The following is a 26,284-nucleotide window of genomic DNA, read 5'->3' as shown; positions in this document are numbered from 1 at the left end:
GAAATGATCATTTATCTAGTGACCACACTTGATAATGCACATTAGATAAAGATATGATGCAGTTACTTCCATTGTAAAACATCCTGCTGACAATCATTCGACTAGCATCCTTCCAAAATCTGGAAAATGTGGCATTCAACATCCAGGACATCCAGTCCCAATTACGCTCGCCTGTTTTGTTAGTTTATATTGCCTGTATTTTGTGATTTGGGTAAGTTAGGAAAAGAAGGCTTGAAGCACCGCTGCCTGGTGATGGCAAAAAAAATGTAGAAGTACAGCAAGCTAAGATGAAAGAAAAATTAATGGAAATGAACATTTGGGATTTATAGGTGGTCCTAAAGGCTCTTTGGCACTCAACCGTGTGGCATACAGATGTTTTGAACACTCCTAATCCAGGATCACTAACAGAGGATGCAACTTAAACAAGGCTCAGATTGCCAGAGCCTACAGAACGACACTGCTACTTAAATTCGGAACCTAGAAAACCATATTGCTGTATAAAACCACAAGACATAGAAATTAGAACCCTCTGGAGAAAAGGGAGAAATTTAAAAGGATTAAATTATGTTAGGTTCCCCAAACCCACCATCCACCCCACAGCATTAAGTTCAGTGCTTGAAAGAAATAGCGATGCAGATATAAATCTGTTTCAATCCTTAAGGTCTCCAGGAGGGTCACCAGTAGGATGAAGCTACTTGTGAGAGACAGAAGACCAGTACTCCTTGTACATTCAATACAATTCTGAATAACTTATTCAGAAGTTGAGCCAAGTTTTACCCAAATTCACTCAGTTGTTTAATTTGCCTCAACTAGTTCTGTGAAGTATTTTTATTGTGGCATTTCAGTGCTAGATTAAATTCCCTGACTGAGATAGATGCACGCTGTAAATGGAAACATTCTATACCTAACAGTGGAAAGAACCCAAATGTAGAGGGGGCCTGTAGTTACTGCTGTTCACAACTAAATATAATATCATCAATTGTGATAGAATGAGAACAGTGAGCTAAAAGAAAAACTTTGACCTCAGAGAAGTGGCATGGTGGCTCAGTGGTTAGCACTGCTGCCTCTCAGCGCCAGTGACCCGGGTGCAATTCCTGCTTCGGGCAACTGTCTGTGTGGAGTTTGCACAATCTCCTGTGTCTGCGTGGGTTTCCTCCAGATGCTCTGGTTTCCTCCCACAATCCAAAAAATGTGCAGATCAGTTGAATTGGCCATGCTAAATTGCCCACAGTGTTAGGTGCATTAGTCAGGGGTAAATATAGGGTAGGCGAATGAGTCAGGGGTAAATATAGGGTCTGGTTGGGTTACTCTTTGGAGGGTTGATGTGGACTTGTTGGGCCAAAGCGGCCTGTTTCCATGCTGTAGGGAATCTAATCTAAAATAGAAAGTAGAATCATTGCACATTTTATGACAGATTTTTGACTAACAAGAGTGTCAAAGATTATCAGGGGTAGAAGAAAAGATCAATTTAGGTTATAGTTATATCAGCTATGATCTTAGCGAATGGTACTCGATGGGCCAAGTGACCTATGCTTGCTTGTTCGTTTGTAAGTAAGCTTCATAAATTACTACATTAGTTTATCAATTTTGCAATAAAATTATCCTTAATATTTTAATATAAGTAAAATTTTAAATCGTGCAATGATAGACAGTGTGGATTTGGGACTTAACTCACCCAATAGCAGTAAAACAAACTGGGCAGCATGGTGGCTCAGTGGTTAGCATTGCTGCCTCAGTGCTCAGGGCCCAGCCCAGATTGACTGTCTGAGCAGAGTTTGCACATTCTTCCAGTGTCTGCATGGGTTTCCTCCAGATGCTCCAGTTTCCTTCCACAGTCCAAAAATGTGCAGTTTAGGTGAACTGACCATGCTAAATTGACCAAAGTGTTCAAGGATGGAAAGGTTAGATGCAATAGTCAGGGGTAAGTATAGGGGAATGGGTCTGGGTTGGCTACTCTTCGGAGGGTCGGTGTGGACTTGTTGGGCCGAAGGATCTATTTCCAGACTATTGGTATTCTATGATCTCTGGGCATTATCATCATGCTGTTTCTGAATACCTGTGCAGATATTGTCTGCTGTGTTACCGACAGTGCATTTCGTTGGTTCTAAAGTGCTTTAGGAGTGTTGTGGAGCCAAAGGTACAGGTGACCCCTGCTATCCAAAAATAGAGAGCTCCCAGGAAACCTTTTGCAAGCCGAAAGTGGCGTAAAGTGAAGATGCATGGGAAAAAGTAACAGTTTTTCTTAAAAGCGAAAATCCTCTTCAGATTCATGAAAACAGGTATTAATGTAGCTCTTTCGTAAAAGCAAAATTGCTTAAAACGAACATTTGCAAAGCGGAGGATACCTGTTCTATGTAAACTGAGGCGGGAATCGAACCCGCGTCTCTGGCGCTGCGAGGCAGCAGTGCTAACCACTGTGCCACCGTGCCGCCCTAAAATTGCTTAAAACGAACATTTGCAAAGCGGAGGATACCTGTTCTATGTAAACTCTAGGTTTTTTTTCCTTTCAATTTTTAAAATTCTGCAAAGTTGTCAATCCTTTCTTTTGTTCTTCATCCTAAAACAGTCACTGCTGGCCTTGCTTTCAGTTTCCTCGGCCCTTAGCTCTGGAACTCCCTCTCTCAACCTCCATTCCACTCATTCTAAAAGACTGTCCTTAAAATCCATCTCTTTGGTCAACTGCCTGAATAATTCCTTATTTAGATGGTGACAATTTTATTTCACAATACAAGACATTTTACTGTTAAAGATGCTATGTAAATGCAAGTTGTCATTGCAATGATTGATCACATTTAATTTAAACGAGAATGACATTAACATTCACATCCAAACCCTTACACAGAAATAAAAAAAATTTCCATATAAAGTCCTAAAAGAATCTTAAGCAATGTCAAGTAGCTGCAAACAAGTCTGCAACCATAAATCTCTCTTTTCTTGACAAAATGTTGTGTATACTAAATTGGTCTTTTTCTCTAGTAGCGCTATTTTAGAATCGGCAGCAGGTTCTGCATGCTTTAAAAGAAAACAAAAAATAGAAAATAGCGTCAGTATCAATATGCAGCCATTATTGTTGTACAGAGTTTGTTATTGTTATCAACAGCTCAGCCAGTAGTAACTCCATTACTTCCACACCCAACGCAAAGCTATTAAAAAACATCCTGAAAATTGCTCCAGAGATACCAAGTTAAACCACTCCAAAAACACCTTCCATGGTCATTAAAACAAAGCTACCTTCACTCAACTGCTGTAGCTTTATAACAGCCTCATAAATCAGATTATACTGCAGACTAACCACTATTTATAAACACATTTTCAAAGTACTACAGCCACTACAGAAGTGAGCAAAATGTACTACAAAATGAATTCCTATTGAGTGCCTCTCAGTACCAGGAGCTGAAACATTTCAATTTGAGTTAGCTGTATTCCAAGTTCCCAGCTCTTCCAAAAAGCACAAGAGTGAGGAAGCAAAGTTGCAAATTACTTAATACCATAATACATTCAGCCAGGGCTAACAATCCAAACCCCCAACAGCAGCTGACAGCTGAGCTCAGCCTTAAGCAATGAGAGTTATGTTAAAAGTGAGGATATTTTGGATGGGAAGAGGCTGAGAAGATCACGGCATGGTTTCAAATTTACTGCCAGCAATCTCCCAATAGTTGTACCATTACTACATAACAATACAAGTGTTTTAATCATCTGCGATAGGGTTAGGGTTAGCAGATAGAGTCACAGAGTTGTACAGCAAGGAAACAGACCTTTCGGTCCAACTCATCCATGCTGACCAGACATCCTAAATTCATCTTGACGCATTTGGCCCATATCCCTCTGAACCCTTTCTTTCATATACCCATCCAGATGCCTTTTAATGTTGTGATTGTACCAGCCTGCACCCCTTCCTCTGGCAGTTCATTCCATACACACACCACCTTTTGAATGTGTGTTTTAAATCATTCCCCTCTCACCTTATAGCTATGCCCTTTAGTTTTGGACTCCCCCACCCTAGGAAAAAGATCTTGACCATTGAACCTATCTACGCCTCCTTATGATTTCATAACTTCTAAAGTGGAAATGCCAAGTATAGTCAAAGTCTAGGTTTTGTGAAGTCTTGCTTGTGTTTACCTTTCCTGAACCTTCATGAGAATTAAGTTCTGAATAGGAACTGTGTTAAGAAGGAAGTCATAGTCACACAGACTCTTTGATCCAACCAGTCCATGCTGACCATGTTCCCAAACTGAACTAGTCCCACCTGACTGCACTTGGCTCATATTCCTCCAAACCTTTCCTATTCATGAACTTACCCAAATGTCTTTTAAACATTATAACTGTGCCTGCATCCACCACTTTCCCTAGTAGTTCGTTCCACACATTAACCACTCTGTAAAAAAGTTGCCCCTTTTGTCCTTTTTAAAGCTTTCTTCCCTCACCTTAAAAATATGCTCCCCAGTTTTGAACTCCCCCATCTTAGGGAAAAGACCCTTGTCATTCACCTTATCTATGGCCCTCATGATTTTACAAATCTCTAAGGTCACCCCTCAACCTCCTAAGCTCCAGTGAAAAATATCCCAGCGTTTCCAGTCTATTTTTAGATCTCAAACTCTTCATTCTTGGCAAATCTTTTCTAAACCCATCTCCAGTTTAATAATATCCTTTCTATAACAAGTGAGCCAGGGAATAAGGCCATAAGACATAGGAGCAGAAATTAGGCCATTCAGCCCAGAGTCTAATCCGCTATTCAATCATGGCTCATAAATTTCTCAATCCGATTCTCCCACTTCCTCCCTGTAACCCTTGATCCTCAAGAATCTCAGTGTTAAATAACATCAGTGACCTGGCCTCCACAGCTTTCTGTGGCAATGAAAATTCCATAGATTTAACTCTGGCTGAAAAGATTTCTCCTTATCTCCGTTCTAAAAGGTCTTCCGCTTTACTCTCAGGTCCTAGTCTCTCTTACCAATTGAAACATCTTCCCAACAACTCTGTCCAGGCTATTCAGCATTCTGTATGCTTCAATTATATCCCCCCTCATCCTTTTAAACTGCATCGAGTATAGACCCAGAGTCCTCAAACATTCCTTATTCCTGGGAACATTCTCGTGAATGCACTCTGAACACACTGCAGGGCCAGTACATCCTTCCTGAGATATAGCACCCAAAACTGCACTCAAAATCCAAATGTAGTCTGACCAGAACCTTAGAGCCTCAGAAGCACACCCCTGCTTTTATATTCAAGTCCTCTCAAAATAAGTACCATCATTGCATTTGCTTTCCAATCTGCAAGTTTACCTTGAGAGAATCCTGGACTCTTTGCACTTAGATTTTTTAATTTTCTCCCCATTTAGAAAATAGCCCATGCCGCTATTCCTCCTACCAAAGTGCATAATCTCACTTTCCAACATTGTACTCAATCTGCCACTTCTTTGCCCACTCTCCTAACCTGTCCAAATCCTTCTGCAGTCTCTCCGCCTCCGCAATGCTACCTGTCCCTATACCTATCTTTGTATCATCTGCAAAGGGAGAAGTTGTGAGTGGGAGGGTCCAGGAAGGAAGTGACAAATGGAAGGGTTGGACACGGTGCAGGTCAGTTTAAAATTTCACCAATGGTGTGCATGTTAAGCTGGCCTGACAGGAAATAGTGGTCACATTTCAAATGAAATGTTAAATTGAGGCCTGAACTACTCTGTAATATAAATGAAAAAAAATCCTCTCACTTTTGTCAAGGAATCACACTGGAGTTATCTGTAACTTGACCAACATTTATCACTCCATCAATATTGCAAATTAGATTAGATTATTCTGTTAAATAATATAACTGTATGTGGGAGCTTGCTGTGCACAAATAAGCAACAACGTTTCCTTACAATATAGCAGTGATTACACTGTTAAGGAAGTGTTTTATTGGCTGTAAAATGCTTTGTCACAGCACAAGGTTGTATAGGACACCTTACTAATGTTAACCTTTCTTATTTTAGTAAGCAATTAGATGATGAATACAGGTTGTTCGTCTATAACGTCAATGCGATTTGGTTGTAACATGATTGGTAATTGGGGAACAATATTTTTAAAATACAAACTCCTGTTGGCAATTATACCAACCCAGTTATCTTAAGTCAACTCTAGATGTTTACTTCAGATCAAGTAAAAGAGGTTGGATGTCAGGGCAAATTTTTTCTGACCTTATTGCTGATATTCTGAAGGATGTCTTTAGAAATTATGCAGGAGAAAAGATTTGGATTTCAAGATCCTCCTCATTCTGGACAAGGCATCAAGCCATCCTTCCACCATTGGTAAGCTTTCTGGAAACCAGAAAGTGCTCCGAATGCAACCTCTCTCAGTTAACCCATGGACCAGGATGCAACAGCAGCTTTTAAAGCTTATCATATAAGGCACACATACAGGAAGCTGATTGCATCTACTGAAGGAAAATAAGGATAGTTGTTCGATAGTAGTTCTTCAACTTTGGAAGAGCTTTAACATTAAGAATACTATTGACATCATTGTGGAGGCCTGGGTGATGTCAGTAAGGACAGCTTGCATGCAGTTTAGCAGAAGCTTCTCCAAGTTTTTTTTCATGATTTTAAAGACATTGAACCATCAGAGGAGCTTCCAGCAATCAAAGAACATTGCGTCACTCTTGCAAAGCAAGTTGGATTTGAAGAAGTGGTGACTGATCTACAACAACTTGTTGCTGTGGGGGAAATTGAAGCTTGAGATGAAGATGAGGTAGTCCAAGATGCAGCAGCACAAGAACCCTCCACTTCTCTTTTGTCTTCTATCCTGAGCGAAGTTGAGAAACAGTTGTAGCTCTTAGAAGACAACGACTACAATGCAGAACACAGCAGGATAGCAGTTTGTTGCATAAAGTTTTATCTGGCACCCTATTAACAGCTTCTTCAAGAAAGAAGATAGATGGCAAAGCAGCAAAAATTAGATATCTTTTTTAAGCCAACTCCAAGAAACAGTCCAAGGACAATGAATCACTTCGGGACTAAATATTTTCTTTTGCGTAACCCTGAACCCAGAACTGTACCTGAAAGTAAAGATGATGCTGATGATGACCCTCAGCCCCTGTCTTAATACTGTACTGTAACTCAGGAAACTCAGAAACCCCTTAAAGTGTTAAGATTATTGTATTATTTCATGAATGTGATTTTAACATTTATTTAGACTGTAATCGTTTGTGTTAGGATAACTACTAGTTTTGTCTCTATTTTTACTGATAATTTTAGGTTTACTCTAACCCTGTTTTGCCTATAGGCCCAGTTATTTCTATTGCGCAATTTCCTATAACTTTGGTCACATAAGAATGCAACTACCACGTTATGCAGAACAGACTGTAGTAACAGTTTTCAGTCGGACATAGATTGGTGAAATGGACAGATAGACAGCAGATGAAATTTAACACTGAGGCAGGTGAAATGATGTATTTTGGTAAGAACAGTAAGGAAAGGCATTATAATCTAAATGGTACAATTTTGAACTGGGTGAATGATGCACCTGTGGATCTGTGTCCACTTCTCTGAAGATGGCACAGCAAGTTGGGATGGCTATTAAAGACACAAGGAATCTTTAACTATGTAAATAAGAGGCAGTGAATATAAAATCTCAATTATGCTAACCCTTTACAGAACATTAGTCAGGCCTTAAATTGGAACAGCATGATTAATTTTGGACATCGTGCTTCAGGAAACATGTAAAGGCTCTGGGTGGTTACAGAATTGATTTGTAAGAACGTTGCTTGGGATGAGGGATTCAGTAAAATAGAGAAAAAAAAATGGAGAAAGTGGATTTGTTGTCCTTAGAACAGGGAAAGTTAAGAGATCTTTTAAAACCTTCAATGGAAAACTTGAGAATAAATATTAAGTTGCTTCCTGTGAGAGAAACTCCTGCAACCAGAGGTCACAGGTTAATGGTAATTGTCAAAGAATCAGAGGTGGCATGAGGAAAAGTGCCTTGTTGCAATCTGGAAAGTACTGCCTGAAAGTGTGTTGGAATCAGATTTTATCATAATATTCAAATGGAAATTTACTGAATATTTGAAGGAAAAACATTTGCAGGCTGTAAAAAAAAGGGTGGGGGGGGGGGGGAATAATTGGTTAACTCTGCCGTGGGCAGCACGGTGGCAGTGGGCAGCACAGTGGCACAGTGGTTAGCACTGCTGCCTCACAGCGCCAGAAACCCTGGTTCAATTCCCACCTCAGGTGACTGTGTGGAGTTTGCACATTCTTCCCGTGTCTGCGTGAGTTTCCTCCGGGTGCTCCGGTTTCCTCCCACAGTCCAAAAGTGTGCAGGTTAGGTGAATTGGCCATGCTAAATTGCCCGTAGTGTTAGATGTAGGGGAATGGGTCTGCATGGGTTGTGCTTCGGCAGGTCGGTGTGAACTTGTTGGGGTGAAGGGCCTGTTTCGAAGCTGTAAGTCATCTAATCTAATCTAAATAGCCAGCAGTCACAAGAGAAGTAATAGCCTTGTTCAATGCTCATTTATTCTATAATTCATTGTTCCTCATTTCTGTGGACACAAAGTCAGAAGTATATCGACAATCCATACACTGTTAGATCCATGAATAAAGAGGTCCCTAATCAAAACCGGACTTGGGTCACACACCAAGATGCTTACAAAAAGCTAATTTGCAATTGCTCCCCTGCACACAATTAACACTGAATTCTACAACATAACTCATCTCTCCCCATAAATAAAAGAAAATTGACTGCAAGACCTTTATAAATTTCAGAGGTCATGTTTGATTCAAAATAATAGAGTTCCAAACCCAGATAAAATTTTATATTTCCTCCAAAACATGTAGCCCATTTTCTAAGCTACCAATCCTGTGCAACAATGAAGGAGCAGCAATATATTTCCAAGTCAGTGTGTGGCTTTGAGGGGTACATGGTGGTGATGCTTCTTCCATGGATCTGTTGCCTGCTACCTTCTAAATAGTAGGGTCACTGGCTTGGAAGGTGCTGTTGGAAGATCCTTGATTTGCTGCCACAGTGCATCTTATAGATAAGAGTCCAGTATCACCATGCATCAGTAATGGGGGGAGTGCATGATGAAGGTACTAGATGAGGTGCCAATCAAATGGCTGCTTCTTCTGAATGATACTGAGCTTCTTGAGTGTTCTTGGAGCTGCACTCATCCAGGGAAGTGGGGAATATTTAGTCATACTCTTGACGTGCGTTTAGATGCTGGACAGGCATTCTGGAGGCAGGAAGCAAGTTACTTATCAAAAAAAAACTAGTCTCTAACCTGCTCTTGTAGCCATATGGCCACTCAGTCAGACATACACAGCATGGACACAGACCCTTCAGTCCAACTCATCTATGCTGACCATATATCCTAAATAAACCTAGTCCCATTTGCCAGCATTTGGCCTATATCCCTCTTAAACCCTTTCTAATCATACATCCATCCAGATGCCTTTTAAATGTGGTAATTTTACCAGCCTCCACCACTTCCTCTGGTAGCTCATTGCATCTTCTGCGTTAAAAAGTTGCCCCATAGGTTCCTTTCAAATCTTTCCCTTCTCAGCTTAAACCCCCAGATGCCCTCTAGTTTTGGATTCCTCCACCCTGGGGAAAAGACTTGGTCTATTTACCCTATGCATGCCTGTCATGATTTTTTAATTTCAATAAGGTCACCCCTCAGCTTCCGACGCTCCAGGGAAAATAGCCCAAACCTATTCAGCTTCTCCATATAGCTCAAACTCTCCAACCCTGGCAACATTCTCATAAATCTTTTCTGAACCCTTTCAAGTTTCACAACATCCTCCTGATAGGAAGGAGACCAAAATTGCAAGCAATATTCCAAAGGTGACGTAACCAATGTCCTGTACAGCCACAACATTACCTCCCAACTCCTATGCTCTATGCTTTAACCAATAAAGAAAAGCATACTAACTGCCTTCTTCACTACCCTGTCTGTGATTCCACTTTCAAGGAACTATGCACCTGCAAGGTCTCTGTTCAACAACCTGCTCTGATTTGCCTTTTCAAAATGCAGCACCTCACATTTATCAAAATTAAACTCCGTCTGACACTACTCGGCCCATTGGTTCATATAATCAAGATCCTGTTGTACTCTGAGGTAACATTCTTTACTGTCCATTACACCTCCAATTTTGGTGTCAAAATTACTAACTACACCCACTATGTTCACAACCAAATTATTTATGTAAATGAAGAAAAGCAATGGACCCAGCACTGATCCTTGTAGCATACCACTGATCGCAGGCCTCTAGTCTGAAAAGCAACTCTCCACTACCTTCAAGCCAGTTCTGTATCAAAATAACTAGTTCCCCTCTATTCCATGTGATCTAACATTGCTAACCAGTCTACTATGAGGAACCTTGTCGAACACCTTACTGAGGGTAATATAGATCACCTCCACTGCTCTGCCCTCATCAATCCTCTTTGTCACTTCTTCAAAAAACTCAATCAAGTTAGTGAGACATGATTTCCCATGCACAAAGCCCATGTTAACTGTTCCTAATCAGTCCATGCCTTTCCAAATACATGTCAATCTTGTTCCTCAAGATTCCTTCCAACAACTTGCCCACCATTGATGTCAGGCTCACCAGTCTATCATTTCCTGACATTTCCTTAAAAGAGAGACACCACATTAGCCAACCTCCTGTCTTTGGCACCTCACCTGTAGCTATCAATGATACAAATATCTCAAGCAAGGGGCCCAATCACTTCCCTAGCTTCCGATAGAGTTCTAGCATACACCTGATCAGGTCCCTGAGATTTACCCGCCTGTGTGTTTTCGGACCTCCTCCTCTGTAATACAGATGTTTTTCAAGATGTTGCTATTTATTTCCTTACGTTCTCTAACTTCCATATCCTTCTCCATCATAAACACTGATGCAAAGTTCTCATTTAGCGTCTCTCCCATCTCCTGCAGTTCCACACATAGGTGGCCTTGCTGACATTTAAGGGGTCTGATTCTCTCCTTAGTTACCCTAATTTTTTAATGTTTTTGTAGAATCCCTTTGGATTCTCTTTAACCTTATTTGCCAAAGCTATCTCATGTGCCCTTTTTGCTCTCCTGATTTACCCCTTAAGTCCAGTTGGTTCTGATGTAACACGACAGTTCCATTCTTGTGCTATATCTTTGCATTCTACACTTTTATGCTTGGTAACACTCAGCTTTGCTAGTCCTGCTTTGAGAGTTTTCTGTTACTGTTTAAACACTGTGAACCTTAATAGCTATGATTTCCATTTATGTGGGCTTCAGATTGGTTCCACAGGTCAGCACAACACCTCGGGCCAAAGGGCCTGTACAGCGCTGTATTGTTCTATGTTTCTATATGTCCTCCTTAATAGGAACAAATGTGTCTACATATTTCATACAGGAGAAAAAAAATGACTGCCAAACCAAAATATATAGATATTATAATGGGATACCAAAGTTTAGTCAAAGAAGTGAGCTCCAGTACCCTGTAGTTGGTTCTGATATAACACGACAGTTCTGTTCTTGTGCAATCCCATTTTATAAGAAAATCTGCAATAGCCATGCCATTTAAACGAATGCGACCAGAATCATGTTATAGCCAATACAGGTAAGAAAGTTCGCATTCTACAAATTAAGGTGTAAATTCTTCAATCGCGTTAAAGCCGATTCGCGTTTAAGAAACATTATAGATCTCTGCTGTCTATACCTGACATATGCTTCCTTCTTATTCTTGACCAAAATCTCAATTCCTCCAGCCATCCAGAATTCCCTACTCCTTCACCCTAACAAGAACAAGTCTCTGGACTTTCATTACCTCATTTTTGAATGCTTCCCATTTTCCAGCCATCGGTCTACCTGTGAACATCTACCCCCAAGTCAACTTTTGAAAGTCCTTGCCTAATACCATCAAAATTGGCCTTCCTCCAATTCAGAACTTCAACTTTTAGATATAGTCTGTCCTTTTCCATCACCATTTTAAACTAATAGAATTATGGTCACTGGCCCCAAAGTACTTCCCCATTGAAACCTCAGTCACCTGCTCTGCCTTATTTCCCAAAAGTAGGTCAAGTTTTGCACCATCTCTGAAAGGTACATTCACATACTGAATCAGAAAATTGTCTGGTACACAAATTCCTTATCATGCAAGCCCTTAATACTATGGCAACCTTTTCAGTTTCTGGTCAACGGCAACCACAAACTGCTGATTGTGGAAGATTCAGCAATGTTCATGCCATTGAACATCAAAGGGAAATATGATGTTCTTTTGTTGGAGTTGGCATTTGTGTGGCAAGAATTTTACTTGGCACTTACCATCCCAAGCCTGCAAGTTGTTCAGATGTTACTGCAAATGGATATAGACTGCTTCAGTTTCTGCTTGGTCTGGGATGGTGCTACATGTTACACAAACATCACTACTTCTGACCTTATAATGAGGGATGGCCACTGATGAAGCAGCTGAAACTGGTTGGGCCCACAGTCGCTATTTTAAGAAATGCCCAAAATAGCCTAGAGCTGACACAATTGACCTGTAATGACCACATACATCTTCCCTTGACCAGGTGTAACTCCAAACATGACAGTTTTCCCAGTTCCCACCTACTATGGTTTTGCTTAAATGACATCATCAAATGATGACTTGATGAAGTCACTCTCTCCTCACGTCTAGTGTTCAATTCTTTTCTCAAAGTTTGGATCAGTATTGCAATGAGATCAGGAGTTCAGTTGCCCTGGCAACTCCCAGTTCATGAACAGGTAATTGCTGAGCAGGTGCCACATAATAGTGCTGTCATTAACCTCTTTGATCACTTTGCTGATGATTGAGAGTAGGCTGAAAGGATGGCAATTAACTAGTTTGAATTTGTCCTGCTTTTCTGGACAAAACATACCTGAGCAAATTTCCACTTTGCTGGGTCGATGCAAGTATTGTAGCTGTACCAAAAGAAGTAGGTTAGTTGGTCAGAAGTATGGCTTGTTCTCGAGTACAAGTCTTCAGTATTATCAGCTGAATGTTGTCGGTTCCCACAACCTCTGCAGTATCCGGTGCCATCAACCACTTTTTGATATCACATGGAGTGAACTGAATTGGCTGAAGACTGGTATCTATGATGAAGGGGACTTCTGGGGAAGGCCAAGAGCGATCACTCATTCCGTACTTCTCACTAACAAGGGAGGTAAATGTTTTAGCCTTAGCGTTTACTCTGATATATCAGGCTCACTTTCATACTGGGATTTGTTCAAAATCTATACTATTTAGCACAGTGGTAGTGTCACACAACACAATTGAGGATATCCTCAAGGTCTCTCCACAAGGATTGCACAATGGTCACACCTAACAATACTATCATGGAAAGATGAATAGGCACATTGGCAAGGATTAGGTCAAGTATTTCTTTCACTCCTGTTGGCTCCCTTACATCTGTTACAGACTTGGACTAGCAATTATGTCCTTCAAGACTAGACCAACTGAATCACTGTAGGTGATAAACATTGAAGTGTATATTCTGTGTCTGTGCGATCCTCAGTGCTTCTTCCAATTGGTATTCAATGTGAAGAAATATTGATTCATCAGCCAGAAAGGCATTATATGTGCAGGTTTCTCTACCCACGTTTGACCTTATGCAATGTTCAATGGTGAGAACACCCTCCCAAGTGTATTACATTCTGCCCAACCTCTGGAGTTGACCTGCATATAAACAGCACACTCCACTGGGGATGACAGACGATTCTGGGGCATAGTATAATATAATAAAATATTACAGAATAATACCATATAAGAATGTCAGATTGCTGCTTGACTAGTCTGTCCCAATTTTGGCAGCAAGCCAACAGGGTATAGGTAAGGACCACCTTGCAGAGTTGACAAGGATGGGTTTGCCATTGTTGTTTCTAGTGTCTTGATCAACATATGTCTGACTTCACTCCTTTCTCAGGCTTTGCAGTGGTTATTACAACAGAATGGCTTGCTAGGCCATTTCAGATGACACTTTGAGGCACCTGTTCCAGGTCATATATATTCCTGGATACTGATGAATCAGATGGGTTCTTATGACACCCAACAATGGATTGCTTGTTGCCATTAGACAAGCTTTACCATATGCAGTAATGGATTCAAATCCCATGTCCACAGAGCATTAATGTGGGTCTCTGGATTATTTTTCCACTGATATTAACACTGCGCCACTGCCTCCCTCTTGAAACAATATCATTGTGAAAAATTAACTGCAACTGTAACACCACAGCAAAGAGGAAAATCCTGAAAATACAAAGTTTTAAACCAAATAATCTTCTAATTTATAATGCAAACTACACCCTCTCATTTCATCTGTGAAACCACAAAGAAGGACTTACTTTGCACCGTGTCCACTTCACTCCACCAGTGTGCAATATGTGTCTCTGACAGGTTAGCTTGTGTTTATGAACCATTGCCCCAGGGTTGATTGAAACATCTTTTCAGATGAGAGTTTATCCCACTTAAGTATTCTAACACATCTTTCCTCTGTTGCTGACAAATGACAATGGCCATAAAACATCTGGTGTTGTGAACCAAGAACCCTCTGCTGTACAACAGCTCATGAAATTTTTTCTTAAGGAACTTCCTATCTACTGGACACTTTGCCAGCCAATATAGAACATTAAAATATTCAAAAATACTAATAAATTAAGAAATGAGCAGGTGGGATTAAAGTGCAACATACACTTTATTAATCGCACCCCCTTACCACCATTCATTACATTATGCTTAATGCTACCTTTCATTCACTGTCCCATGTGCAAACCCACTGCTTCTTATCATATCCCCATGCAATCAGTACGTGTACTGATGAACAAGAACAAACAGGTTGAGACATGGAATTAATCAAGCAGTCTGTCGTCACTGCAAGAGACAAAGAGAAAGTAACAAGTTCTCTCTGCTAGGAACACTACCATAAGAAGATTCTGAAACAATGCAATGTTACACTGTTACATTCAATGGTGTGTGTTTGTTAGTGGTATGAGCTCTTAGAATTGACTGAAAGATGAACATAAATAAGTGCAATGCTTTGCTTAGACTTCACAGAGCAGCAAACCTATGGGGGTGTAATATTCAAGCCTTCAACTTCACACAGACTTTCTGTTCAGTTCAATTTGCCCTTGCACCCGTATGACACAGACACAATTCATGGAACTAGATGACTAGTCAGGCCTGGACATGCTGACTGATCATAATAATTTCCTGAATATAACACAAGCTGTTGAACACTGCTTCAGAACACACTGTACCACTTAAATTTGAACTCACCCAGAACTAGTAAGGGAGGTGATTTAACCCATCCTTTAACTGTATTAGAATTTCCATTTGCACATCTCTGTCCAGAAAAATTAGGCAATTGGAGCAAAGAGTTCTAATCTATATATCCAATGCTCTGAGCAATCCTTATTCACAAACCTATTTGACAAAAGCTTCAGCCATTAACAATGCAAATATAACCTCCACCATGTCCAAGCCTGGTCTCAGCTTTGATCTTCACTACATCTTCCCCCAAAAATAAAGTAAATCCAAATGACAAGAAGGTGGTAGTATTTCAAAAGAAGATGTCATCAAATGCACAAAGTTGCCATGGATATTTGCTTAATGTCTCACTTTCAAAAATGAAAAGAGCACAGTATATGCCTCCAACTCAGTTACATGGATAGCAACAGTTGTCCAGGAGCTAACTGCTCTGAAACAGAATAATGAATATTCAAAAGTTGCCATAATTATAGAAACATTAAAAGACACACAAGCTAAAGGCACAGTGACAAGAATATTATACAGAGTAATAAATGCTGGGACTTATATATCGACAGCAATTCCTACACAGGACAAAGAACAAAGTAAAGATTGCTTTTATTCCAGCACTAACTTGAAAGGGTTCAGAAGAGATTTACAAGGATGTTGCCAGGGTTGGAGGATTTGAGCTATAAAGAGATGCTGAACAGGCTGGGGCTGTTTTCCCTGAAGTGTCGGAGGCTATGGGGTGACCTTATAGAGGTTTACAAAATTATGAAGGGCATAATTTTTTCCCTTGGGTCAGGGAGTCCAGAACAACAGGGCATAGGTTTAGGGTGAGAGGGAAAAGATATAAAAGAGACCTAAGGGGCAACTTTTTTCATACAGAGGGTGGTACGTGTATGGAATGAGCTGCCAAAGGAAGTGGTGGAGGCTGGTACAATTGCAACATTTAAGAGGCATTTGGATGGGTATATGAATAGGAAGGGTTTGGAGGGATATGGGCCGGGTGCTGGCAGGTGGGACTAGATTTGGTTGGGATATCTGGTTGGCATGGATGGGCTGGACCGAAGGGTCTGTTTCCATGCTATACATCTCTATGAATCAATGCTGCTGTCTTAATCTGGCAGCAAAATTATAATCCAAAATCTTTGCAAGTGTGTAATTCTACTACCCAGGAAAAGGGAACCAGTTTTAGTAGAAATAATTAGTAAATTAATGACCACCCAGGATATAAACACCCCAAGCTGCAAAACAAACATCTTAATGAAGACGAGAGAGCTAATTACGTAAATGCAGTTAAATAGATACACAGGAGTCAGTAATAGAGGTTAATAACTAATACATGGAATCAAATTATACAGGCAGCAGACACTACAGAGAATTGAATACTCTGGTGTAAATTTAACAGTAACTGCTTGGGTGGTGCATTGGTTAGCCTGCTTTTTTTTTTAAAACCATTGTAGATTTTAAATCTGGTACAAATTATTGGCGACAAAATGCTTGACATTCTACCATCAACAATGACCCCTTATAAGCATGAAAACAGATCCTTTGGTCCAACTCACCAATGCTGTCCAGTACCCAAAACTAATCTAGTCCCATTTCCTAGCACTTGGCCCATATCACTCTAAACGCTTCCTATTGACATACCCATCCAGATGCCTTTTAAAGGTCATAATTGTACCTGCCTCCACCACTTACTCTGGCAGCTTATTCCATATATGCACCACCCTCTACATGAGAAAGTTACCTTTCAGGTCCTCATTAAAATCTTTCCAGCCTCACCTTAAAGCTACGCCCTTTAGTTTTGGACTCCTTTGCCTTAGGAAAAAGACCTTGACTATTCACCCTATCCATGCCCCTCATGATTTTATAACTTCTACAATGTCACCCCTCAGCCTCTGATGCTCCAGGCAAAGTAGCCCCAACCTATTCAGCCTCTCCCGATAGCTCAAATCCTCCAATCCTGGCAACATCCTTGCAAATCTTTTCTGAACCCTTTCAAGTTTCACAACATCCTTCCTATAGCAGGGAGACCAGAATTGAATGCAGAATTCCAAAAGTGGCCTAACCAATATCTTGTACAGCTGCAACATGACCTTCCAACTCCTATACTCAATACACTGACCAATAAAGGCAAGCATACCAAACACCACCTTCACTATCCCGTCTACCTGTGACTTTATTTTTAAGGAACTATGAACCTGCACTCCAAGGTCTCTTTGTTCAGCAATACTCCCCAGGACCTTACCATTAACTGTATAAATCCTACCCTGATTTGCCTTTCCAAAATGCAGCACCTCATTTATTTAAATTAAACGCCATCTGCTATGCCTTGGCCCATCAGTCAACCATGATCGAATGGCAAAGTAGACTCAATGGGCCAAATAGCCTAATTTGAATGAATGAACAATTTTATTGTTGTGGCAATCTCAATGAAACATCAATGATAGCTGAAGAGGGGAGTGGAAATTTCATTGACCCAACAGAAGCGTTTTATTGAAAGCCTTTTCAAGGCACAGTGCTGAGGGGAGTATCCTAAATTTAATTTCACACCACATTCTCAGCTAAAGCATTTGTCAGAGGAGACTTTCATCCTGACAGCATAATCCTAAAGGAATGGGCAAAATGAACAACCCAAATTCACTGCTCAGTGTTTTTTTTTAAAATTATTTACATTATTCAGTTTTTGATATGTTCTCATGTTGTAACAGCCATCAGGACCTTTGGGTATTGCATTATGAATTCTCAGAAATGTGCACGACATTGACAAATTAACAGTGGAATTGTCATAATTAGCACACTTATAAAGAAATAATTGCCTGTTGATTGTGCAAAATTAACATACCAAACAAACTACGCTAAGCAGGCAGGATGCAGTTTGGTATGTTACAAGAGACCTTCACGGAAATGATATCAAACTGCAAAAGCAATGAAACAAGTGACCACTGCGTGAAGCCCTCGGCTACATTAGTCTGGCAACTCAAGAAAGATTTTCTCATTACATGTACACTAGAACAGGCCCAACTTCATGTGCTTGTCATCAAGCACTCCGCAAGTCCAATGGCACAGCAAGCCACTAATACTCCCAGTCCTGAGAGTTTCTAGGATTCATATTACCTGTACTGGCAATCTTGACACCAACATCTTGACACCAAGAACAGCTACATAAGAATCCTACTCATTGACTACAGTTCAGCCTTCAACACCATTATCCCCTCAAGACTGATCTCGGACTAAACCCCACTCTCTGCAACTGGATCCTCAGTTTCCTAACCCACAGGCCACAATCAGTGAAGATTAGGGATAATATTTCATCCTCACTAACACTGGAGCCCCCCAGGGGTGTGTATTCAGCCCCCTACTGTACTCACTATTTACCCATGACTGCATCGCCATTTACAGATGAATGCCATTTACAAGTTCGCTGATGACGCCACCATAGTTGGTCAAATCTCAGATGGCGATGAAACCGACTACAGACGGGAGGAAGACGACCTGGAAAAATGGTGCACTGAGAACAACCTAGCTCTCAATGCCAGCAAAACCAAGGAATTCATAATTGACTTTCAGCGGGATGTTAATCGCACCCCTCTACACATTAACAGCACAGAGGTGGAACGAGTGGAGAGTATCAAGCCCCTGGGAGTGGTCGGCCACAACAAGTTTTCTTGGACTTTTCGTGTGGACGCACTGGTTACAAAGGTCCAACAATGTCTCCTCTTCCTCAGGCCGCTGAGGAAATCTGGCATGACGGCGAATACCCTTGCCAACTTTTATAGGTGAACCATCAAGAGCATTCTGGCTGGACGTATCACCACCTGGTATGACAACTGTACCATTCAAGATCGGAGACGGTTGCAGAGAGTGGTGAACTCGGCCCGGACAATCACAAAGGCCAACCTTTCTATAGAATCCATCTACCAGGCCCGCTGTCAAGGAAAGGCCGCCAGCATTCTCAAAGATCCATCCCACCCTGGCAATGTTTTTCTCCAACCTCTACCATCAGGGAGATGGTACAGAAGCCTGAACACACGCACCAGCCGGTTTTGCAAGTTTCTACCCTACTGTTGTTAACACACAATGACTCACAAACTCTTAACATTCGCCTGTTTCTGTATTTTTGATTTTGCCGCTGTCTACCTATTATTTACTTATCTATGCTACTTCACTATGTGATCTGCTCGCAAGGGAAAGCTTTTCACTGTGCCTCAGTACATGTAACAATAAATTCAATGTAATGCAATGCAATGCAATTCAGTCTACATTTGGAGTAAATAACAATCGAATGCCAGTTGGGAGCAGATTTTTTGATTTGCGTTCATATTTGCCAGAAATGGGGTTTTCCAACTACATTTTACACTTGACCACTTTAACTTATAGAACATGAGACATCATGACCCAGGCTATATCTGAAGTCAAAGATGAAAGAATCAAACTGTGAGATATTAACCTCACTACTGCATTATTCATTGCCTAGTAATACAGGCAGTCCTTAAGTTGCAAACAAATTCCATTCTGGACTCTGTTCATAAGTGAACTTGGATGGAAGTCAGAACACAATACAAGACAGTACAGAGCAGTTCTTTGTAAGTACAGGAAATGTTTGTATGTCAAGTCTTTAAAATTGCACCCCTTTAAGGGATTGCATTCCAAAATACTAATGTTCGTAAGTTGGATGTTTATAAAATGGGAATCTTCTGTATACAGATTTTCCTCACAATGGCATTAGGTTAACACAATGGTAACTTTAATTCACTAATTAGGCCCTTCATAGCGTATAATCTGTCCCAGGAATGGACAGAGTGTAATATATCTGTATCACAACACGAATAGGATCAAACGTGACCATGAAGTTGGAGTACATTTTTTTTATATGAAAAATATATCTTGCCAATTCTTGCTATCAGAATTCCAACTTTCCTAACACCACAATTGTTTCAAAGCAGTTGCTTTACAAATAAAGAGAAAAGCAAATGTGGAATTGGTTAAATCAATACGTATAGCCCAGCTGCATAAAGCATACTCAACAGTGGAAGTTTCAGGCAAAAGCAGATACCCATCATAGCGATTGGGGTTGCTAGATAAAGTACAGAAAGTTAAAGGTCAGAAGTGATTCTGTTGTTTCTGTAAGTAATATGGAAATTATGATCTGCAATTCTGTCATAAGACTGGTGACCATACATTTGCAATGAGTCTTAGAGAAACATAGCCCAAAATTTGCAGGTAAATCTACTCTACTATTGAAATTTCCATCAACTGCCTTGACCTGTCAGAAATAGCACTTTTTGTGGTCCATTGTTCAAAAGATTGATTTTGTCAAGGCTAAAATGAGGCAGTTACTGGGATAGTGGATGAAATAAAACTAACAAGCGATACGAGAAAAGCTTAAACTCAATAGGTCATTTGATCTCCATAGATTTATCTTACATTGCTGAGGGAAGGACAGAAATTAAGAGGGGTGGTTCTTAGAAGCAGCACTAAGGTATTGGATAAGTCACTCCTTTTTTGAAAATGCTTCCCATTATTTTTACATTAGTTTACACTACAGTATGGAAACAGGCCCTTCGGCCCAACAAGTCCACACCGACAAACCGGAGCACCCGGAGGAAACCCTCGCAGACACGGGGAGAACGTGCAAACTCCACACAGTCAGTCGCCTGAGGCGGGAATTGAACCCAGGTCTCTGGCGCTGTGAGGCAACAGTGCTAACCAGTGTGTCACCGTGCCGCCCACCAAGGTATTTATGTAACACCTTACCTTTTAGTCCATTTACCCAATCAACCTTAGCCAGCACTCCCCTCATACCCATGTATTGTAATTGGTATTTTAAGATTCGGGTTTGTGATTGGAATATAGCACCTTTAAACTTAATATGGAATTCAATTGTATTATGATCCCTATTTCTCAGAGGATCGTTACTATAAGTTTACTAATTAACCTTACCTCATTGCACAATATTCAACCCTAGTTGATTCCACAAATCTTTTGCCTCAGGAAACTGTTTAAAGAAAAACTATTCTGACAAACTCATCTTCCTGGCTCCTTTTGTCAATTTGACATGCCTAGTCTAAATGAAGGTTAAAGCCCTCCACAAAATTATTCTTTTTTCCCTTCATTTGTTCATGGGATGTGAGTGCTGTTGGCAAGGCCAGCATATGTTTTCTTAATTGTCCTTGAACTGAGTGGCTTGTTCGGCTGTTTCAAAGAGCAGTTAACAGTTAGCCCCATTGCTGTGGATCTAGAGTCACATGCATTCAATGAGCAGGTAAAGATGACAGATTTCCTTCTCTAAAGGACATTAGTGAATCAGATGAGTCTCTACAACAATCAATATTTATTAGTTAGATTGAAATTCCACCAGCTGTCATGATTGAATTTGAAGTATATCCCCAGGTATTAGCCTGGTCATCTGGATTACTGACCCAGTGACATTAACAATAAACCAAACTCTCCCCCACACTGCCGTTATTACATAAAACAATTATTTATTCTTTAATGGTCTGTCCAACAGCATAACTATTGTTAAGGGCCCTATAATCTATTGCCAATATTTTCTGTCCCTTGCTATTCCTAATTTGCACCCGTACTGATTCTACTTCATGAATGTCTGAACTAAGACTCTCTCTCACCAAGTCCTTACAGCATCTTTCTCGATTAAGGTTACTCCGCCTCCTCTTCCATTCTATCTTTTCACAATATTATTTACTCTAGAATATTTCTCACCCAACTATGATCAACATATAACCATGTCTGTTATGGAAATTAGATCAATCCTATCTATTTGTGCTATTCTTTCTTCTACCCTATTGTGGATTCACTGCACATAGATAAAGACCTTCCAATTTTTAATGACTATTCTCAACATAACTCCACATTGCTGTTTCACTTTGCTGACATTGTTATATTATTTTGTTGTCTCCCTACACCTAAACACCACTTCCTCCCACCATCTTGTGTCAGTTTGAAGCACAATCAAGCTATACGATACAAGTTGACAAGCAGTTAATAAAGAATATTGTATACTGGACTTTATAGATAGAAAAGTTAGATAGCTATGGTAAATCTATATAAAGCACTAGTTCTCCCGAGCTGGAGTACTGTTCAATGCTGGACACTACCCTTTAGGAAGAACATGAAGGTTATAGAGAGGGGATATGAAGCATAACTCTATTAAACAGCAGTTGGTATTGAGCTAGTGCTTGCTGTGCCCGTCTACATGGGGCAACCAAGATGAACAGTTGTTTCAAAAGGAAATTGGTTGGAAAGTTGAAGGAAATAAAATTCCAGATACAAGGGTAAAACAGATGAACCACAATGGTTAAAGGCTTGCAACTACATGGATAGACTGGAGAAGCTAGAATTGTTCTTTTCAGATCAGAAAAGATTAAGAGGAAATTTAGTGGAGATGCTTTAAAGCATCGGGACTCATGTTTAAGAGGAACTGCATTCAAAGATTCAAGGGTCAATGACCCGATGGCATAGATTAAAAGTTGTGGCAAAATAATCAAAGGGATTAGAAAGAAAAACAATTTTTATGTATCAAACTAATAGAATTTGTAATTCATTACCTTATAACATGATAAACACAAATTTAATAGAGGCCTTCAAATAGAATGGGATAATTAATTGAAGGAGAAACAAATTGAATATAGAGGAAGAATTAAGGGGTGAGACTAAGTGGATTGTTCTTTGAAAGACATGGGTAAGATGCAGTGAACTGATTGGTTTCCTTCTGTGCCACTTTAATCTATGATTCAATGTTGCAATTGGTCTTGTGATTTGAAGATAGGCTGTGAATTCAACAGGGTACCAAGTTTTCACAATCTGGTTCAACAGTGATGAGTGACTAGAAACGGGAAGAGATTAGCACTCCAATAGCACAGAAGGAAGCTATTCAGTCCATCTAGTTCATGCTAAATGGACTGAATAGCACTCCAGTCAATTCCATTCATCTGTTTTACCCTTGTACCTGGAATTTTATTTCCTTCAACTTTCCAACCAATTTCCTTTTGAAATAACTGTTCATCTTGGTTGCCCCATGTAGACAGGCACAGCAAGCACTAGCTCAATACCAACTGCTTTTTAATAGAGTTATGCTTCACATTCCCTGTATGTCTTGTCCAAAATGTTAAATTTCAATAAATTCAGAGATCATGGCATTGGATAAAATTGAGTCCTTCCATTATACAGCTGATAGAAAATATTAAACCGCTATTTTACGTCAGATAGAAATACAGAATAAAAGATAAATTGTGAAAAGATACAGCTGGGTGTCCAAGCATCCATAAGAAAACTGACCTCAAACCTGTGAATATACACAACAAATAGATTTAAGAGAAGAAGGGGAAATGGATAGAGTGATGGTAATCCATGCAAGAAGTTTCGGCTGGCTATGTTTCAGCAAAGAATGTAATCCCATGAGGGCAGTCCCATGAAGCTGGAGGAGGATGTGATCAATTATGATAAAAATATTGCAAAGAGATTGAGGAACACAAAGAGCAACCAATGGCAAAGGGCAGGAAAATAGAATGAGAACAGACAGCTGAAATGAAAAGTTGGCATCAGCACAATGGGTTGTATTCCAAATTAAATGATTACATGATTCCTTAACAATCTAAAAGGCTGACTGACTTACTTTGTGTAAAACTATTAGGAAGTGCATGTGGTAACTTTATAAAACAGATATTTTGCCTTAAAGATCCCTCTAAACTTTGACGCTTGTTCATGCGTCCTGTTTGGATTGGTTATTTCTCTACATGACAATTGGAGGAAAGGGAGGAAGGAAAGTGTTGCAAAATGTTTCCTTTGATTAACATGCAGCTTTCAAAGAAATCAGCAGGTTAAAGACCAAGGATCCAACCTTGTGCATTACTCAGCTGCAGGGAATCTTTGGGTAAATAGGTTCCAACAATTTTGCCTGACATCCTGAGGAAAACCAAAAACAAATTATTTTTCCTTAGACAAGAGATGTGTTGATCAACACAATCTCCACTGCAAGAATCATATATCATAATTTAGCAAAACCTCCTGGTACAGGTATTTTATAATCAGCCTGTTCAGCTATGTTATAACACACCTCTGAGCAGGTGAAACATGAACCTGCATCTCCCGGACCAGAGACAAGGACACTATCACTACACAAGAACCCTATGCTACTGACAGTTGACTAAGCAGGACTCAGCATCAGCTGCCACCAAAAGCATTCCAATCACACTAATCATGAATTAGCACATTGTTTGCAACTTACAACTAAGGCTCCACCTTAAAGCAGAAGGCTCAAATTAAAGTTCCACCTGAAATGTCCTAATAGATCTAAACAGATTGATTAATAACATCTAGAACTGCAACAAAAAGTATTTCCCCCATCTTCTGATAAAATCAGGATATAATGTGTCAAGAACCCACAACTCAAACACAGATTGCCATGAGTGCTCTTTAATGAACAAGACCCCAAAAGTGCATGAAGTATTTTGAGACTCAAATTAATTACAATGAAATTCTACACCAGAGGTGGTTTGGCCTGTGGCTTGGTGTTTCTCTTTTCAATGTTTTTCAGAGTTTATTGATTTCCTGCTATATACTGCCATTCTGACTCAGAAATTTGGACAGAGACCTGAATGTAACACTACATTAATCAATTATCGTTACACCAATTTATAACAGACTGGATCTATTCAGCTTTTAATACATATACCCTAGCTCACAAAGGAGCAACAAGCAAGAGGAATTTGCAAGGTTATCAGAAAACAAGCGTTTAGAAAATATTAAAAGTACCACCAATATTATTATCAAAAGAATCAGCTACATAAATAGCAACTTTTGAATCCACGGGAGCACAAATTAATGTTAGTACTGCAAGGTTTGTAGCTCACGTTGAGGTTTAGGGTGTAGGTTTGCTCGCTGAACAGTAGGTTTGATATCCAAACGTTTCATTACCTGGCTAGGTAACATCATCAGTGGCGACCTCCAAGTGAAGCAAAGCTGTTGTCTCCTGCTTTCTATTTATATCTTTCTCCTGGATGGGGTCCTGGGGTTTGTGGTGATGTCATTTCCTGTTCGTTTTCTGAGGGGTTGATAGATGGCATCTAGATCTATGTGCTTGTTTATGGCGTTGTGGTTGGAGGGCCAGGCCTCTAGGAATTCTCTGGCATGTCTTTGCTTAGCCTGTCCCAGGATAGATGTGTTGTCCCAGTCGAAATGATGGTTTTTTTTCATCCGTGTGTAGGGCTATGAGGGAGAGGGGGTTGTGTCTTTTTGTAGCTAGCTGGTGTTCATGTATCTTGGTGGCTAACTTTCTTCCTGTTTGTCCTACGTAGTGTTTGTGGCAGTCCTTGCATGGAATTTTATAGATGACATTAGTTTTGTCCATGGGTTGTACTGGGTCATGAACAAGCACATAGATCTAGATGCCATCTATCCACCCCTCAGAAAACAAACAGGAAATGACATTACCACAAGCCCCAGGAACCCCATCCAGGAGAAAGATATAAATAGAAAGCAGAAGACAACAGCTTCGCTTCACTTGGAGGTCACCACTGATGATGTTACCTAGCCAGGTAATGAAACGTCTGGATGTCAAACCTATAGCTCAGCGACCAAACCTACACCCGAACGTTAGTACTGTCTAATGGAGTCAGGCTGAGGACGGATTGTAATTAATATAGGTTACAATATGGCAGCCTAGCTACTCCAACTAAGCATCTGTCACAGCAGAGGAAATAGGTCAGCACACTTCTTTCACAGTGGCATCAACACCTAAAAGCATTAGCACTGGACGGAGCCTGCAGCTGAGACTTTTATAAGTCAGAAACAACATTTCAACATTTGCAATCCAAACATCATTGGGAGTAGATAGGAATGTAGAATTCAAAACAAACAGATCAGCCACAACCTTTTTCAATGGGGGAGAATACTGGAGGGCTGAATGGCCTATGTTTTCTCCTAATTCATATGTATGTAAACCTTATTATTCCACCATAATTCAAGATGAAAGTACAGGTGGGGGAGGGGGGAAAAATCAAATAATTGCACATGTACATTAATTGAATGTACATTAATGCTCTCTCTCTCTAGATGAGA

The sequence above is a fragment of the Chiloscyllium plagiosum genome, chromosome 25 (assembly GCF_004010195.1).
Source record: "Chiloscyllium plagiosum isolate BGI_BamShark_2017 chromosome 25, ASM401019v2, whole genome shotgun sequence".
Lineage (NCBI taxonomy): Eukaryota > Metazoa > Chordata > Chondrichthyes > Orectolobiformes > Hemiscylliidae > Chiloscyllium > Chiloscyllium plagiosum.
Note: the sequence above shows the minus strand (reverse complement) of the source record.